The following is a 19,163-nucleotide window of genomic DNA, read 5'->3' on the forward strand; positions in this document are numbered from 1 at the left end:
CGTTTATAAAGGACAGAGAGTGAGACACAGACTCTATTGAAAAAGCTGGAAAATAATATAAAATTTACTTCTCCTTTTTTTTATTTTCAGTTTCCTAAATTTCGGGAAGAAAAAAATGTCCGAACTTTGATTCGGTTGTTATATGACAAAAATACCCTTCTCATTTTTCTCTTTTCCCCTTGTAATCCATGGCTTGTAACTATGGTAGTGTCTAGTTTACTTAAGCCCTAAAGCTGTATAAACTACAAATTTGGTTAAGGGGAAAGTTTTCATATACGGCTGTGTAAGTCTTTTGGTTAAATAAATATTTTTTTTGTCAAAACTAATCTAAGTTAGGAAGGAAAAGTTAAACAAGCCAACAAAAACCTATAACTACCAAGGGGGGCCTTTGACCTCTGGGAGATATGCACTCCAACTGGCAAATCACCAACTAAACGACCAAGCAATTATTTGTATGAATAACTTCATATAGCAAAATTTTTATTATTTTTAAATAAAAAAATTTTTTGAGAATGTGTAGAAAATGTTGTAGATTAAAAAAAATAAATTCCAATTAATAATTACATTGTTGTCTGATAGTTTTTACCCAAGAATTTCGTAGTGAAATTACACTTGAATTCTTTTTTTCTTTTTTTCTTTTTTAATAGAAAAACTACACTTGAATTTCATTCTCTTTGTGTATCGTGTTATTATTTAATTATTTAAATTACATGTTGACAATCTCTTTTTATTATCCTAAGGGATTAGATTAAACCTTCCTAGTTTAGGATTTATTGAATGATTTATATAATTTGTAAATGAGGTAATATGAGGTTTGACTAAATTTTTTGAATATTTGTTTATTTGAGTGTCATATATTAAAGAGGACATCTTTTAATTTTTGGGAAATTTACACATACCACCCTGAGGTTTGACAAAAGGATATTTTCACCCCAGGTTTGGAAAATTTTGCGTATCCCCTTGAGGTTTGCAAACGGTAACAAATAAACCCATTCCGTTAGTTTATGACTAACACTGTTAAAATCAAAAGGTGAAGGGACAAAAAAGCCCCTTCAAGGAAAAAAAAAAACCTACAACTGTTACAGGATCCCCATCGATTGCTCCATCCATGGCTTCTAATGGAACACTTCAAGCTTGGCAAAGAACTTGAAACACTTAAGTTGAAGGGGTCTGAATCAGAACACAAAAATAATGACGAAGTGAAGACTGATGGGGATTTGGATTTGACGAACCGGTGGAGAACCAGCAGGGAGGCTGAGGCGCCAGTTTCTGTTTCTGAAAATATTGACGCAAAAGCTCTTCTCCTTCTCGCCACCTCTGAATCGAAATCACCGTCTCTTTCTTCAATTAAAACACATGACAGCGTTTTTTATTCGTCCACTGAAGCTTCCCTTTGCCGGAGAGAACAAGATTGGTTTACTGGTGAAGTGCTAGTGCCGGCGTTAAGTGACCAGATAATGGTTTTATCAACATCTTTTAGAAACCAAATTGCGAAGATGTAGAGGTCTGGAGAGGTGGGTAATGGTCGGAATCCAGCAGCAAATGTTGAGTTAGTGGATACAAGGGTTTGATTCATGGATGGTGACCAAGGCGAGTTGGCGATAGAGAAGGAATAGAGCTTCTGTTCTTGTTGTTGTTGTTGGGCTGTTAATGGTGAGATAAAAGAGATCAAGATGGAGAAGAAGAAGAGAAAGGGGACAGACAACATGATCATTGGTTCCCTCATCATCTCTCCGAAGAAGATGGTGATGAATTCACGAGTTCTGATTGGAATTTGGTTTATAAGAGTCGATGGATTGAACAGAAAAACGTGCATCGTTGACCTGTAAAGAAGATTCCGCATATCCAAACCGTTCTTTTGCTCCCTTGAACTCTTCACTGACCCTCACTAAATACAACCCTCGAATATGATTAGGGTTTCTTCCTCGCATAATTCCTATCTTTGATCCTTTTGTCGTTACACACGCACAGAGACAGAGACGAACGAATTAACTTGAGGAACCGAAACATTTCGATTTGTTTTTGTTATGTTGTAATAATAAGAAACATAGATAAATCTTAAGGTTGCAGAGGGAGAGGTTTTTGCTGAGAGAAGGTCTACTTTCTCTTTTTTCCTTCAATGATGAATAGCCAACAGCTATCGATTTCTCAAAAAACTAAGAGCAACCTATTTCGTTCAGAGAGGTTTTTCAATAAAACCTAAAAAAAAAGAAGCTAATCTTGCCAGTTACCACCTGGTCTTTATTCGTTTTTCTCAGAGAGAAGAAGCTTTTCAGTAAAACCTAAGACCGGTGGATCCGGGACCGAGGAGGAAGAGTAAACAATCGAACACTATAACAAGACTGTTGGATCCGGGACTGAGGAGAAACAAAAGAAAAACCCTTATGGTTTTGAAACCTGCAACTCATCTTCCCCAATTCGATTGGGGAAGGTGAGTTGCAGGGTTTTTTTTTTTTTTTTTTTTCTCCTTTGTAAGGGTAATTTTGTCCATTCACCTTTTTTTTTTTTTAGGTTCTTCTTAGAAGGGCAATTCCATCAATTCATGTCTAATTTTTAACAGTGTTAGTCATGAACTGACGAAATGGACTTATTTGTTACCGTTTGCAAATCTCAGGGGGGTATGCAAAATTTTCCAAACCTAGGGGGTGAAAATATCATTTCTTCAAACCTCAGGATGGTATGTGTAAATTTCCCTTAATTTTTTGTCAATGAAAATATAATGACATGTTGCTCTAGTTGCTTATCTTCTTTTTTTTTCTTTTTTTTTTTGAGTAAGAGCTCTAATTGCTTATTAGTAATATAGATATAGTTCATTTGACACACTCACATCTGCAAAGTATAATTCTTGCCAATTTTCATGAAAAATAGTAATTTAGATTACGCGGATATATGTTTCACTTAGATCTTCACTTGAATATTTCTATGTTTATCAATGAGTTACTAGGGAGAAAAACAAGCATATTTCAAAGTTAACTTAGTTTTTATTTTACTTATTTAATAATATAAGGGCAGGAGATCGCAACTTGGTCACATGGTCTCTACACCAGTATTTGAGCCAATGGGGAAGCTCGCCTAGGCATCTAACCAAGGTGCGGGGATGTCATTTCATGGGTCCCTGTGAGAGGGCATAGGAGACGCCACTAAACAGGGATCTTTTTTCTCTTAATATAATAATGCATGCCTTGCACTAACCTTTCAACAATAATACAACTACATTGTATATGAATTCATTTAAATCATTCCAGTCAAATCTACAACATATAAACTGATTTGATATCAGTTGATCCATAAAGTTGTTGTAAGGACCTAAAAAAGCCATATTTGATTTATCTAAACTTCAACTTGCATTTAAAAAAATAATAAGAATTAAATATTCTATCAAATTTATCTATAGTCTTATATCTTCATACTTATATTTCATAATTTAACAACTTTTTTATAATTGTAAAAAATTGAACATTATAGTCCTTACAGGTCATTTGAGCACTTGTTTTGGTCTATTGTGTAATTTAGTGTTCGGGTTTGCTGAAGTTGATGGGCGATTATTTTAGCCCTAACATGACATAAGTGTTTATGAAGACAACTATTCTCAAGATTTACACAAAAGTCCACTCAGACACTAATGCATCCCCATGCGACACATATAACATTGCATAGCTGTGTTGCATTTTATAATTGATTTTCCTTTTATGTAAATCTTTTACATACTGATTTGATTTTTGCCCTTTTTTGCAAACATAGTCATGCTACCCACGACTATTGTTTCTAGTTAGTGTACCCTGCAGATCCAGGGCTTGCTCTAGTGGTTCGTTACTCCTTTGGGAGAACTGCATAAAGAGCTTGATCGGTGGTTCAAGTCTACCTAGTAGCATCAATTTCACATTTACTTGCTTTCCAAAAAGTAGAACCCCTGTGGGTACCATATTTGATCCGTTGTGGCCTTGTCTTCTCTTTGTCTCATTGTGGGGGCCTGATGGCCAATAGGCCCTTGAAAAAAAAAAGAGTTAGTGTGCCCACACGATATGAAAAATATATTAGAAGGGAGTAGGGGTTCTTCAGTTCAGGTTTGTCTGAAATTTTATATATAGATGGGCTCTAAGATCTCTGTGCCGTAGTGCAGGTTGCGCCTAGGCACATGGGCCTGCCACTCAAGGGGGCAGGGTTATCATTACGCTAAAAAATATATATATAGTGAGGTGCATGGGCACACCGCACACACAAGAGGGTGTTGCCTGCATTTACATGTGAGAGGATATGTTGAATTTCAGTTTGAAAATCGACATGTTGTCAATTCACGTCATTTCATAATTATCTAGGGGATAGAGCTAATAATGGAAATTAAAAGATAAATAGGTTTCAAATTTGTTTTACATTCACTATTTTTCATTTTGAAAAGATTTACATCATCCCCAAAGTTGGTTAGTACTCATGCCACTTAAGAAAAAATAAATAAAAACAAACTTTCAAAATTGCTCCAACCTCATTTATAGAAAGTAAAAAACTCTTTTTGTTTTTTGGTAGAAAAAGTAAAAAATTGTGTTAAAAGTTGGCAAAGTGCCTCTTTCACCTGATGATTTTTGTAAAGATATTTAAAAAAAAAATAACAATATAAGAATTGACTTTAAGCTTTCATTTTAGGTTAAAGTTTCCCTCCACCCATAGAGGACGGTTCACCCACCATCCTAGGGTTTTGGTATGTTCCAAAATACCCTCCCGATACCCTTTCCCACCCTCTCCCGCCTTGTGGTGAATGGGAGGGTGGAGGGAAACTCAATCTTTCATTTTATACGATGTTTGAGTTTAATACATTTTGGGTCTATAAAATATTGTCTCTAAATGGTCACCCATACAATAGAAATTAGGGTCTTTTAGTGAGGTTGGGGATCGTCTTTAAACACTCACACCCTGAGAAAACGGATGAGAGACAAATGGAAAAAGAAAATTAGGATTGGATGGAGAGGGGATCGTCAAGCTATAGTTAGCGCATGAGCCATATGGAGACATTGACCATCGCACGCTCTTTGGACTCTGACGCTAGATCTTTTTTTTTTTTTTTTGATGATCTCAAATTTTGGTAATTCATTTCCTTTGTTTTCTATTCCATTCCCTTTGGAGTCTTGACGCTATAATTTTGTTTTCATTTTCTTTTCTTTTTTGTTTGGGGGGGGGGGGGGGGCAATAGGAGTTTTGATTTTTACTCTAACAATTAAGGTGCATTTCTTGGGATCTTCTCATTCCACTGTATCTCAATCTTCCTTTTTAAGTTTTTTTGTTTGGATTGCACGGTTGGTTTCCCCATTGTAGTTTAAAACAGTTTTTTTACTTTCGATAAATGAGGTTGGGGCAATTTATGAAGTTCTTTTTTATTTTCTTCTTACATGGTATGAGTACTAACTAATTTTGGGGATTAAAAGTAAATCTTTTCAAAATGGAAAGTAGTGGATGCAAAATAAATTTGAAACCTACTTATTTTGTAATTTCGGTTTTTATCTAGTGGATCTAAGAAATTTCCCCTAGTGTATTAATCTGATTAAATGTGTAGATGTATTTGAATTTTTACCTCATATTATTATAGGAAAATCTTGTTGTAAGCAAAGTTGGTGAAAAAAGGTTATAAAATTACTCTTTTGCACTTTTAGTATAACGCAATTACTTTTCAACGAAGGTAAAACTCATCATTTCACATGAACAATGTTGGCTCTTAAAATAATATAATGATAACTCATTTTTAAATTATTCTGAATTTTTTTTTTGAACAAAAGATCATGTGCACAGCCGTGCAATGCATGGTCAATCACAACCTTTACCATTGGACAAGAAAAGGTCAAATGACCAAAATACCCCCCCTATTTGATGCATCTTCTCCTAACCTACCTAGTGTGGTCATACATGAAAACCCTCCCCTTGTTTTTTCTTTGCCCATTTTTTTGTTTTGGTACAATATTGACGGACCCACATGAGGTCATACAGTACCCATTGAGGGGCCAAATAGAGACCCACGATGGGCCCAGAGGGGCCACACTTTTTGGAAATAATTAAGGGTAAACTAGTACATAATAATGGTGTAACTTAAATAACTTTTAAGAACAAGATACTGAACAATCAAAAGAAAAAAAAAACTTTTCATCTCACCGCCTTTATTATTTTAAGTGACAACAAGATGCATCCTATTATTATTAAAATTTAATAATATAACTTTTTGGAGTCAACAATATTTTAAAAAAAAATTGAAAGTACTGACTTATATTAGAAAAAAAAGATGTCTATCTGCACCCTTGACACGTGTCCTTAGATTTCTTATTTGACATTTTTTTTTTTACAAGACAAACTTATTTATATATGGGGCAAAAAGAACACCGGGAATCTGAGGAACAAAGCTCAGCTAATCTGGGAGTGGAGATAGGTCAGCTTGTCTCGCCAGAGCAAGCAATCACATTTCTTGCCAGGGAGTCAGCCATGTTGTTAGTCTCCTTAGTATTAAAAGAAAAAGATTCATGTTTGACATTCAAGAGCACGAACATGTGATTAAAAAAAATGAAACAAACGCCAGCTAAGGATCTTTTTTAAATCAAAACGGAAAGAGAAGTAGAGAAGGCCACTGGACGGGGCACAACGTGCGCTGCTCCTACCTCCTGACACAGGAGCGCACAAAATAACCACCGCACTCCTAGTCATTTCCATCTTTCCAGGAAGTGCAATAGTCATTATGCGTGCCCAAGTGTCTGGGTGTAGGGGCAGTGTGTGCTACATGATTGGGTGGCATTTTTTTTCTCGAATCAAAATATTGAATTTGCCTAAAAGGGTTGATTTTCCTTTTAATCTAATCATTAATGGAGTCTTGATTCCATGGACGAGCAAATTATTTTTGTTCTTTATAAATTGTGAGATTGGAACCTAAGATGGAACCATGTCAGCATATGGATTCCAATCCAAAGACCATCGACGTAAGCATAATTTTTCATCGTTACATCATATAGATAAACTCAGTGTAGCTGAACTGAGAATGCTGAGATGAATGAGTGATAAATTAAGAAAGATAAAATAAGAAATATCCAAATTAGAGATGATTTATAAATAACTCTGATATATGATAAATTGCAAGAAACTCATTTGAAGTGGCATGGTTATATACAATGGAGGTCTTTAAATGCTCTAATGTGGAGTGATTGTTCACCAAAAAAACAATGGAGTGATTTGATTCAAATTGAAACAACTAAAGGAACCAAGGACAGACCTAAAATGACTCTAGGGGAAGTGGTGAGGGAAGACATACATAGCTTTGGCCTTTTTATATCATGTATGACTTTGAGTAGAACTGATTGGAGAGTAAGGATTCATATAACCAATCTCATTTAATTAGAATTAGATAAAATTTAATTCAAAATATTTCAGTTTGGCATGAGACTCAACTTTCCTAATAACCCTTCAAGCATAGAACTTTGATAACTAATCCATGACTAACAATTTTCTAAATGTTTTGATTTAGATCTCTATTTTTTTCCTTTCCATCAAGAGTTTAATGAGCCTAATGATTCCCAAACCTTTAAAAACCTTAGAACCTATTTGTAGGTAAAGTTTGAGTTGATTGTAGGGCTGCAATAAGGTCAGGGTTTTTAAAATCCCAGCCCAACCCCTTGAATCTCCTTAGTTGGGATCAGGCCCGGCCCGACCCTACTCAAGGCCTGGAAATTTTGACTTTGGCCTTGAGTCAAGGTCAGGCCAGGCTGACCCTGATTGGCCTTGATTATGAGAATGGGGGAAGGGAGATGCATAGGTTGAGTTGGGTCGGTGAGGAAATTATAAATTTTACATAAAATAGCATTATAATAAAATATATAATACCACTTATTATCTTCATATTAATATATTTATAACAAAATGTGTATGACATTTAAAGTTTATAATATAGATATACTGATATAATATATATTTTATGGGCAAGAGATCGCTGCTTTGCTGTGTAGCCTTTGCAATAGCGTGGGGCCAATTAGAGCGTGCACATGAGCATCTTTTTGGTTGGGATTTTTTATTTCAATGCGCGGTGAATGGTCATTTATTGCGCTCATATGTCTAAGCGCAAGAACCATGCGATCAAACAACTTTCTTTTTTCTATATTTTATAGTATAACTTAAAACAGGGTTGGGCTGGGCGAGGCCAAGCCCGAGGCTTCATCTCTGACTTGACCCTACCTTGACCCAAGACCAAATATTTCCAACCTTGACCCACCCTCTAGGGCCAGGGTATCTCATCCCAGGTCTTGTTCAAGCTCAAGGCGGGTTTGGGTCGACAAAGCCAAACTTGTACCCCTAGTTGATTGGATAGATGTTGGTCATCGGATCCATTTGAGATATTATTATCCATTTGCAAACATTAGATCTAGTTGATTTGACATTTGGGCCAAATGCCCACTAAGGTCAATTAGTTTTGTCTTTTTTTAGGGGGTGATGGGAAGGAATTGTTACATAAACATGCAAACATGGTTCTAAGTATCGATATCGTATTTTTATAAAAAAAAAAATATTGGTATCGTATTGTTCGATACAGGCGATATGTACCAGTTTGCTAGTCACCGATATCGATATCGTATCAATTGCACGATACGGACAAGGGGTAAAATGGCCAAAAAACTCATTTTTTAAGGAAATTCAGGGGTAAAATGGTCAGAAAACTCATTTTTAAAGAAAATTCAAGGGTAATTTATAAAGAATTGATGGGTGAGTAAAATTTTTCTGTTTTTATTATTTTTTAAATATTAAATATTAAAAACATCTTACCAACTCTTTATCTTTCTTTGGCATAGATGGGGATTTAGGGAAATCCAAGAATAACCAACTTGTAATGGGTTATTATTTTCTCATTTTTATTTTACTTTTCAAATAAAAATGAGTCAGCATTGACTGACAATTCATTTCTCAAATTCCACATGGCTGGATATGATTGTGGAATCGAGTACAAAGCCCAACTTGTAATCTTAGTTATTTCCCACTCTCTCTCTCTCTCTCACATGTATTTTTTTATTAAGAGGAAAACTTTATTAACACAACCCAACTCAACCCTAAAGAAGCTCCGGCTGATTCGGTTCCAGTGACCGGAGCGTTAAAGGAGTGCCCATAGAGGCATCCAATGGTTTTGGGCTACTGGATGCACCGGGACGTAGGCACACATCCCCCCACGCCCAACATGCCAGCATAGTTGGATGTCTCCTGGGCATTTCCTAGGCACTGGGGTTGTAAGAGAGGAGCCCGATCCAGCTCCAGCTGGAAAGATTATGTACAAGGACTAAAGTTGATTGTAGCCACCAAACTTGAAACTGGAAAAACATAGAGGCAAGGCCTTCCTTCCTGTCGGTGTCTCACTCTCTCACACATATGTATTAATAATTTAATATAGGCCACAGGGAAAGGGTTCTCCGACTCTACAGCACTCCCTTTGCCTTCTCACAACAAATTCTTTATTCATCTTTATGAGAGAAAATTAAACAATAATGTGAGAGGGCGTGGAGAACACCTTAGGCTGAGAGAGTCTTTTCCATTATGGAGTTTCTTCTTCTACCTATTTTTATTTGGTTAATGAACCAAACTGAAAAATGACCAATTCTTCTACCTAACTCCACGTGGCAAATGTGATGAACATATCAAGGTCTCCCCAACCTTGCAAAGTGCAAACTCCACAAATACCATGCTTCTTTCTTCCATTTCTTTGTTGGGCACAATATCGAGAAGTTGTTGGTATGGAATGGAATCTCTCATGCCAAGTTAATGGGAATTCATATATAGGGGATAATAGTTTGAAGAGTTGGAATCGATGGATCCGATTTCAATTCCAGCTGACTCAAACCAATCAATTCATATTGAATTTTTAGAGTTTAAGTTGATTTTGAATGAACCAGAATCGACCTAGAATGCATTCCAAAAATACATATCAAACACAACTTAAACCTTGGGGACTGATATGAAACCAACCCATTAACGAAGTTTTTAGTTTTGATCCAATTTGGATCAATGTTATTTATCATCTTTTTGTTATCGATTTCTAGTCCAATTTCGGGGTTATATATATCACAAAAAATTAATGGAAAAATCTGTGTTTTAAAAAAAAATAAATCTTCGGACGGTTTCTTGTCGAGTTATTATTGATCCGGTCTTAATTTGTAATAGGTTCAGTACGTCTGTATTTTTTCGTTTTCGATTCAATCAATTTAGTCTGTTATTCAATTTTAATAGGTTCAGACCGTATTTTTCAGATTTTTTATTTCTTAGCGAGTTATTATTGATCCGGTCTCAATTTTTAATAGGTTCAGTCCATATTTTTCCTTTTTCGATTCAATCAGTTCAGTCTGCTATTTAATTTTACCAGTACCATAAAACCAATTCGAAACCGAACCAATATAATATGTTCATTCAATTAGATTCAGACTGAACCAGCCGGTTTTGATCAATCCAACCGATTCAGGCTGAAACTTTGATACCAGTTGTCATCTCTTGCCTTGTCCGAACTTGGGTCATCTCTAGCCCCACATCACACAGTCCCATTCACAGGGCTGGGTTTGAGTTAGGTAGATGTGGACTGTTGGAGCAATCAGGTTCTGGTCAATGGGTCCCACTAAAAATGATATCAAATACCAGTAAGAAAAAATCTATGGAATGACGATCAATCACCAATTAAATATCCATACATATCATCCTCTCTAGAATATTTATTTAGGAGGCAGGCTCCACGTGACCGTGACCACTTAAAAGTAGGGATGTAAATGGATAATCGAAATCCGAATCCGAATTCGCATCCGTATTCGTTTAGGGGCATCCGTATTCGTTTAGAGATATCCAGAAAATAATCCGAATACTCCGATTAAAATCCGTCCGAAAAAAAATCCGAATACTTAATAATAAAAAATTAAGTAAATAATGATTTTTAAGGTTTTTGAAGATTAAACAAGTTCTAGAATATGATGAAAAGAGAATCATGATCTAAGAGATATGGATTGAGAGAGAATTGTATCCGCTAGGGGGAGGAAGGTCCGGGTTACACAAGGCAGATATGTAAACGGATGGTCGAAAATTCGAATCCGATCCGCATCCGAATCCGTTTAGAGGTATCCGTATTCGGCCAGGGAATATCCGGCTCCGATCACATCCGATCCGTATCCGATCCGAATCCGATCCGTTTACATCCCTACTTAAAAGTTAAAACCATTGGATTTGAGAAGGCACATTGGTTGATCTCATCATCTCACATTCCAATCCAACGATTGTCAGAAGCTATCCATAAGCAAGTCACAAACGTGCAACTGTTGCTGGATTTGTCTTTCGGCTCTTGAACCGTTGGGAGATCCGTCCCAATAATAATCCATTCCGATTATTAATTAGGTGGATTGGTTCCGGTCTAAGTGGATCGATTCCAGTCCAATTCCTGGTTATTGTCTTAAATTGACATCTTTCTTGCTCTACTCATTATGACCCGACACGGCCGCACTTGATAGTATATCGGGCTGGGCCAAGATGGTTTTAATCCATCCTACCCAATAGCCAACCTTGGTCTGAAAAGTCTTGGCCGTAATCCCAACCCAACCCAATTCATTCTTTCTGTACTTAATTGTTACGATTGGAAGAACTCACCCTCATAAACCGGTCTACAAGGGGAGGGAACCCAATATCATATATGCCCACATCCAATCCCTTATGGGACCGATGTGGGACTATTACACATAACATTACCCCACCCTTTAATGGTCGACATCCTCGTCGGCCCAACCAGGTCACCCCTCCCAAGTAGCCAACCACAAAGGACGGGTCAATGAAAGCACCAATGTTACGATTGGAAGAACTCACCCTCATAAACCGGTCTACAAGGGGAGGGAACCCAATATCATATATGCCCACATCCAATCCCTTATGGGACCGATGTGGGACTATTACACATAACATTACCCCACCCTTTAATGGTCGACATCCTCGTCGGCCCACTCCGGATCAGGTAGCCCTTTCTAGGCGGCTCCACTCTGCTCCAGGACCCTTTCCTGGCGGCAGGTAGCCCTTTCCTAGCGGCTCGCACTTTGGCACCAGGTCACCCCTCCCAAGTAGCCAACCACAAAGGACGGGTCAATGAAAGCACCAATGTTACGATTGGAAGAACTCACCCTCATAAACCGGTCTACAAGGGGAGGGAACCCAATACCATATATGCCCACATCCAATCCCTTATGGGACCGATGTGGGACTATTGCACATAACATTAATCTTGGCCAAACCAAAAGAACCCAATTTTAAAAAATCAAACTATTTCATTTGGTTAGCTTGAGTATTAGCATTAGGGAGAAATCTACACTGTTGTGTATGGTGCGTGGTCCCTATGCCCAGACACAGAGCCATGTGAAATGATTGTCGTACCTCAATGAAAAGATAGAAAACCTTGGGGCACAATAGTCATTTCGTGCAACCTTGTGTCTAGGCCCCTACACCCAACTAGGTAGCATTCTCTTCCCCCCCCTCCCTAAAAAAAAGGCAAGAGATTGCAACCCATCGATGCGTGACCCTTGTACCGGCGCATAATTACACTTAAATACCTCTCGTTATCAAATGCCAACTCCAGTCAAAATAGACTTTGTTTTATGTCATCTTCTAGTAAATATATAGAGTATCAACAAAATTTTGATAATGTCTCCTAATAAAAATTTAAAATTTAGTTGAAATGTCAATTTCTTCCTAACAGATTTTCAGGTTTACACAATTTAGAGGATATCTTTAAATCGACACAGATATATATATATATATATATATATATATGCCATATGGCATCGAGGTTTTTAAGCCGTGCAAGCTATTGTTTACTGGCATATATAAAAATAAGGCGAAAGTTTTCCTTTACCTGAATAGAGGGAAGATTCTCCACAGGTGAAGCGACCACGAGATTAGACTCTTGGGTCATGATTACACTCTCACCCTCTCCTTTTGATCAGGATCTGGATCTTCTACTGTCGAGCTGCCCGTCCTACCAGCAATGGGTTTAAATTCTAATCCTCTACTGTTGCTTTGTTTGTAGAATTAGTTCTAATACTTGTTAGTTTGTTTGGAAAAACAAGACAAAACTTACCTTTCCAAATCCCCACTCTACTTCTCCTCCAATCCCATTTCACCCCCATCATATATGCCTGCCTCATTTTTTCTAAATTTTCTTCCATACTCCTATCCCATACAAAGTAAGAACCACCTATCATTCCTACCAAAATCCAAACCTTTTCACCCCATATTTTACCTCTATCACTCCCACTCTACAAATCGTTTTTCTCATTTTTAAAAGGAAAGGGTTCCCTATGCCGCCAGTGTTGGGAACGGGGATCTCTTATGCTACACCAATTATCATTCACATGGTCAGAGATGGAAAGAGAAAATAATAATAAAAAGGGGAAAAGAACATTAACTGGTTGTATGCGGCGCCTAGACATAGGGCCACGCAAAATGATCGTTGCACCCCCATGAAAAGACAGAAATCCCTAAGAGCACGATAACCATTTTATAAGACCTTGTATCTAGGTATAGGGGCCACACACCATACGCAACGAGGTAGTGTTCTCTTGCCCTAACAAAAAAATATACATGAAAGAATAGTACATGAGCTGCATGAGATACTTTTGAGAGAAAATTCATCATATCCATTTTTTTTCACTGTTAGACTACATGACTGTTGGGACCTTGGATGATATCATGTACCAATTAGGCATCGTCACCATAGTATGAGAGCCACTATGTTGACTACTTCAATGATACATTTATGGACACCCAAAAGATGGGCAACATGTAAAGGGAGTGTTGGAATGTCCCACATGGACTGACTAACTATATGACCGGCTATTTTCCTCCCAACAAAGGCTTTGAAAAGCACACTTCAAAAGTATTATCATGCAATTTAATGATGAGTATCTTTTTCACCAAGATGGTCTCTCTTTCATCATTTGTGCATATTAATTGAAAGTATATTGAGATGTTGGGGGTTATAGAGATATAGTGTCACATTAGTTTGTTCAGTTCCTTGATGTCTATACATATTAAGATGTCAGGAGTTATCGAGATATAATATCACATCGATTTATTCAGTTCCTTGGTGCCTACATATACTTGAGGAATTCTCTTTATTTAATACTTTAAAGTTTTAGGTTGGACCTTCCAATATGATATTAGAACCGAAGTCTTTTTGTATTATCCTTCCTAAATTGTCTACCCACCTATAGAGTCAAGAGGAGTTCATGATATGATCTTGGTGTCTTTATATATTTGAGAACTACACTCCACCTAATGACTGAAGGTTTTGGATTAAAACTCTTCAACAAAGCATAACGAGGTGACCTCCTCCCCTAATAGGAAAATCCCAAATACAATATAGGTTAACAACCCCTTCTAAATCCTATCCACCTTAAAAAACTTCTCCAAGAGTTTTTGAAAAAGCACATTTTTCTGAGTGAACCCTTTTTTTTTGGGGGGGGGGGGGGGGGGGTTGGTAAGAATTCCACGTTAATCTTTTTATTTTATCCTAAATATTCTCTAGGCCCCAGACTGGCCCTTAGGATTTTATTAAAATAGAAACAATCAAAATAAATAAATACAAGGGGGGGGGGACATTCCCGCCTTACCCCAACCCGGAGAACAATCAATAATCACTCACTCAAAAAAAATCACACTCCCTTTACAGCGCTCCACAGACAACTACTGCTTTCTCAATACAGGAATACCTGCCGCATCCTCACGCAATATTCGCCTAAGATCTAAAGGAAAATTTGAATCAAAATAAAAAATACAATTACTTGTCGAATCACAAGTCAAGTTTGCCAACTAGTGCGCTGCCCTGTTTCCTTCTTTGAAAGTAAAAGCTATACTCGGGCAAAGAGCATCAACTAAATCCAAAATCTCCTAGAACTAATTCCAAGCTTTCCAAATTTTGCATCTTTTATTGGAAATACAATGAACCACCATGGATGAATCCGAATTCAAGTGAGCTTGAAGCCATCCCTCAAACTTATCACAAAATTATCTAAAAAGACACCATTAAAGAACCCACCAAACAGTCCATATAATCCCACATCATTAGTCGAGGAAAATGAATTCTCCAGAGTAGGTTGAATATGGATTATGTGGTCCACATGCTTTTCCCCTGGTAAATAATTTCTTTTCCTAACCTTACAATTGACTCTTTTGGTCTAAAACACTACAATGACTTCGCGTATAAACATATAACCTAAACTTTGTTAATCCCGCACATTGCCAATTAAGTTTAACTATTGTAATGCAATTAAGCATTATAAGCATGATTATGATGATTTACACAACTATGCCATTGATTATCATTTTCTAAATTATCTTACCAAGCATGAACATGAAGGAGGAGAGAATCAGGAAGGAGCGGTTTATATATAACTAAGAATATTTGCTGGTCCATGCTCGGATGTAGGCCATTCGATTGGTTGAACCACGTAAATCTATGTCTTACATTGTTTTTTCTTTTATCCGTTCATTTATTATATTCCTAGTTTGCATTAAATGTCAATAATAGCCATACACACGTATGTGCATATACAGTTCTTGCTCGACATTTGTTCTATTTATTGAAATAAATGCACTTGTCTAATACAAGTATCGAGCAAGGTCTATATATATGAATCGTTATTCTCTCCTGTTACAGCACGGTACTGTAACGCATCGTGCGGTGCTGCAGAGGCCATGAGGCACAGTGGGTCCCACATGGCCTCTGCAGCCATCGCACAATGCGTTACAACACCGTGCTGTAACAAGAGAGGATAAAAATTGCTATATATATTGCGTGCGCATACGTGCAGGTGAGCCACCCATCTATTTGATTCCAACCTAATATATGAATTAAAATCCTCTACAGTACCATTGGGTGTGCGGTGCACATCCGGCGGCACAGCAGAGACCATGTGTGCCATGTGTGCCACGTGACCTCTGTTGTACCGCAGGATATGCGTTGCACACCCGGCGGTACTGGAGAGGATCTGGTCCCCTAATATATTGGTATATATGCAAAAATTCAGCATCATCAAAGGAAAGATGTCAAATAAAAAGTCACTTCCAACTTTCAAGAGATAATACCATAATGAGTTCACACTTGGGATTTTTTTCCCTTTTTGTGAGACTAATAGTTCACATTTTTTATTGAAAAAAGAAAAAGAAAAAAGGAAATTTAGTTCCGTGACAACTCAAAACATCTTCCTTCCATGCCACCATAACTGTCATATAGTCATTCAATTTTTATTTCCTTTTTTTATGTGCAAAACCCACGGTGGCCGGAACATATTATAAAGCCTTCAAAGACAGAAACTAGAGTACAATATTGAGTAACCATAGACCTTGATGAGGGTACCTCAAAGGCCACCACAAATATAATAGAGTGAGCAAAACATTATCTTTCAACCTTGGTTTGAAAGATAACTCATTGTTACCATGAGGCAGACCTTAAAGCAGATTACCTTGCAAGGGAAGTTGTGAAGCGTGGTTATTCAACTGAGTTGATAGACGTTCCCTCTCATATTAAAGATGAATTACAAAAGGATGTTTTGAGTAGGCAAAGGTTTCGTTTTTCTTTTTAGGCTATATGGGTTTCCTACTGAAGGCATTGCCGGAAGTGGGATTTCCTTTTCACTCTTTGTTCTTTGTATCCGTCTGGATATGCCTAGACGTTAATTTATACATTTTTTTTTTCCCTTAATATAATTCTTGGATTTCTTAGCCAAAAAAAAAAAAGATCTATAAACTTTCACATACCCTAATGGTCATTGGATTGGTCTCCATATATTTTATGGACATGTTGTCTCAACATCAAACAATAGACCAAAATTTAGAAGTCTGATGTCTCATGTGAATGAGGGAGCATCAATGGGAAGGGTTCCATTTTCCTTAAAACATAGCAAAAATTTAAGTACCATGACCATTCTCCATATGTTTAGTGGTTACTATTATAGTTCAGACATTATTTTCTATTGACTTAAGTTTGTTCCTGTAAAATGGCAAGACAACTTAGAAGTTACAATAACATGTTTGATCAAGTCTCCCTTCTATAAATGCTACTCTTGCTCATTAATCTAGTACATAAGCATATTACTCTCCTAACCACTCACCTAACCACTCGAGCTAGCATTGCTCCAGTTTTCCGTTCAATAAGAATTCAAATGATCTGATGATAATGGTTAAACTGAGTCCCAGACTAGCTCTCTTGCGTTGTGTGGTCTTCTTGATCTAGCCAATTTTTTATGATATTTGATATGGATGATCATCAACTATTCGTGAACAGACAACACGTGGCACAAAGACAAGTGTCAGTAAGTATTTTTGTAGATTCTTCGGATGAGTGACATTCCATATTGTACCAGGATTCCTCTCATTCTTTATCGGGTAGTTCCGCTACGTTAGGATTTTCCCTCCAGGACTCTCCATGATAATTTTCTACCATATCAGATTCCTACGAGGATTCTTCTTCATTGAGAAGACAACTTGCCATCATTGAACTCTAAACACTGCCTTCTAGTAGATAACAGAGTTTTGCCCTATAAATACAATGGTAAACACCCAGGGGTCGAACTATCTTTCACTCTCTTACACTTGTACTCTGCAAATGGATATCATTGTTTAGAGAATTGACTTAAGCATCGGAGAGCCCGGAGTCTGCTTTGGTACTCTCTTGTGCTCTTTACTTCTTGGTTCTACAGGATCCTTCATCCACATCAGCTCAACCAGTTTTCTACCGCAACAATCTTCATGCGAAAAAGAACCCCGAAAGGCAGTGTGGCCTTGTGCCCAGACTTAGGTGTGTGAAATGACCGCCCTATTCCTCATGAATGGTGGAAATTTCACCTCAGTTGATGTTCCACACATGCTCTCATTGGCCTGTACAAGTTCAGGGGCCACCTTGCCTTTCAGGAAACCCTCTCTCGATATTTAATTTATATCAACAAGCATGGGTCACATAGTTTATATATTATGGGCTAAGGGTAATTTGAGCCGTCAATATATCTTACCGTTCCAATATAGATAGGGCATGCCAATGGGGATCTGGATCCTCTCCAATGAGGGCATCACCCAATGAGCATCCAAAGACTGGGCTGCATGGGCGTGTGCCGGGATGTGTGTCACGTAGCTAAGTCGTTGGATGCCTCATTAGGCACTCATTGGGTGATCTCCTCATTGGAGAGGATCCCAATCTTGCCAGTGGATGTGTCATTGATGGTTTCATTAATAGGGGAGAGAGAGAGAGAGAGAGTACGCTTGTGGTTCAGATAACCTTTTCCCCTATATATGTATAGGGAAAAAGATCCCTGCTTGATTGTAGCTTGCTCTACACAGAGGACCGTGCAAAATGGCCGCCCCACCCTTACCCTCACCCCTCTAAAATGAAAAAATTCCACATTGTTGATTCCCCTGTGTCCGCTCTCATTGGCTATCGTGCATTTTGCAAAGGATTGTGTTACATGAGGAGTTTTGTGCCATTCTCCTCAAAAACCACTCTCATGTCTCGTGAACCTAATTGTACATTTGGCATGATTATTTGCTAATTTCTAATACAATAGAAAATGATGTTTCCGAAAATCGCAAGTCAAATTGGAACCATGAAAGAGTGCACATTAATGTCTAGACTACTAATACACATGCATGGACATACATAAAATGTGAGCCAAAACAAAAGAAAGATATTTGATTAAATTAGATTTTTAAATTTGACACATAGCTAATCTAGATCTAGAATTGCCTCTTGGGCGTTGCTGTGCTATGCACTATTCATGGTGCTACTGTAGAAAAGACTGAACTCGAAGATCGCATTCTGTGCTTTTGCATTTCACCGCTGAAGAGACCTATGGGTCACTGCTAACCGTTTCTTGTCCCAAAGATTCGGGCTTGCTATTTCCGTTGGTTGCATCTCTGAATATTTTGTGTGCCAGTGACCGGTTTATCTATTCACACAATTGGACTAGAGTCGGACTAGACATATCATCTGTTCGTGGCAGATTAAATATTATGACATTTTAAAAATAACAAGTCATTGTGACAATAATAGTTTCCCTTTTTTATTTGTTTAAAAAATAAAAGATTATCTTGTTGTTTACTTCGTCACTTGTAGGAACTATTTCGTTGACTAGTTAATGCGATCCAGATCATAATCTAAA

At 37.5% G+C, this 19,163-nt stretch overlaps 1 protein-coding gene across 1 annotated transcript in view; it reads left to right on the plus strand.

Moving 5' to 3' along the window:
* LOC122651666 (calmodulin-binding receptor-like cytoplasmic kinase 3) overlaps nucleotides 1–19,163 on the plus strand; it is a 30,577-nt gene that overhangs the window by 2,971 nt on the left and 8,443 nt on the right. The window contains exon 2 of the mRNA XM_043845148.1: nucleotides 31–42. The gene's annotated coding sequence lies outside the window, so the exon portion shown is untranslated. The remainder of the gene's footprint in view (nucleotides 1–30; nucleotides 43–19,163) is intronic.

This window comes from Telopea speciosissima, chromosome 2 (assembly GCF_018873765.1).
Source record: "Telopea speciosissima isolate NSW1024214 ecotype Mountain lineage chromosome 2, Tspe_v1, whole genome shotgun sequence".
NCBI classification, from domain to species: domain Eukaryota; kingdom Viridiplantae; phylum Streptophyta; class Magnoliopsida; order Proteales; family Proteaceae; genus Telopea; species Telopea speciosissima.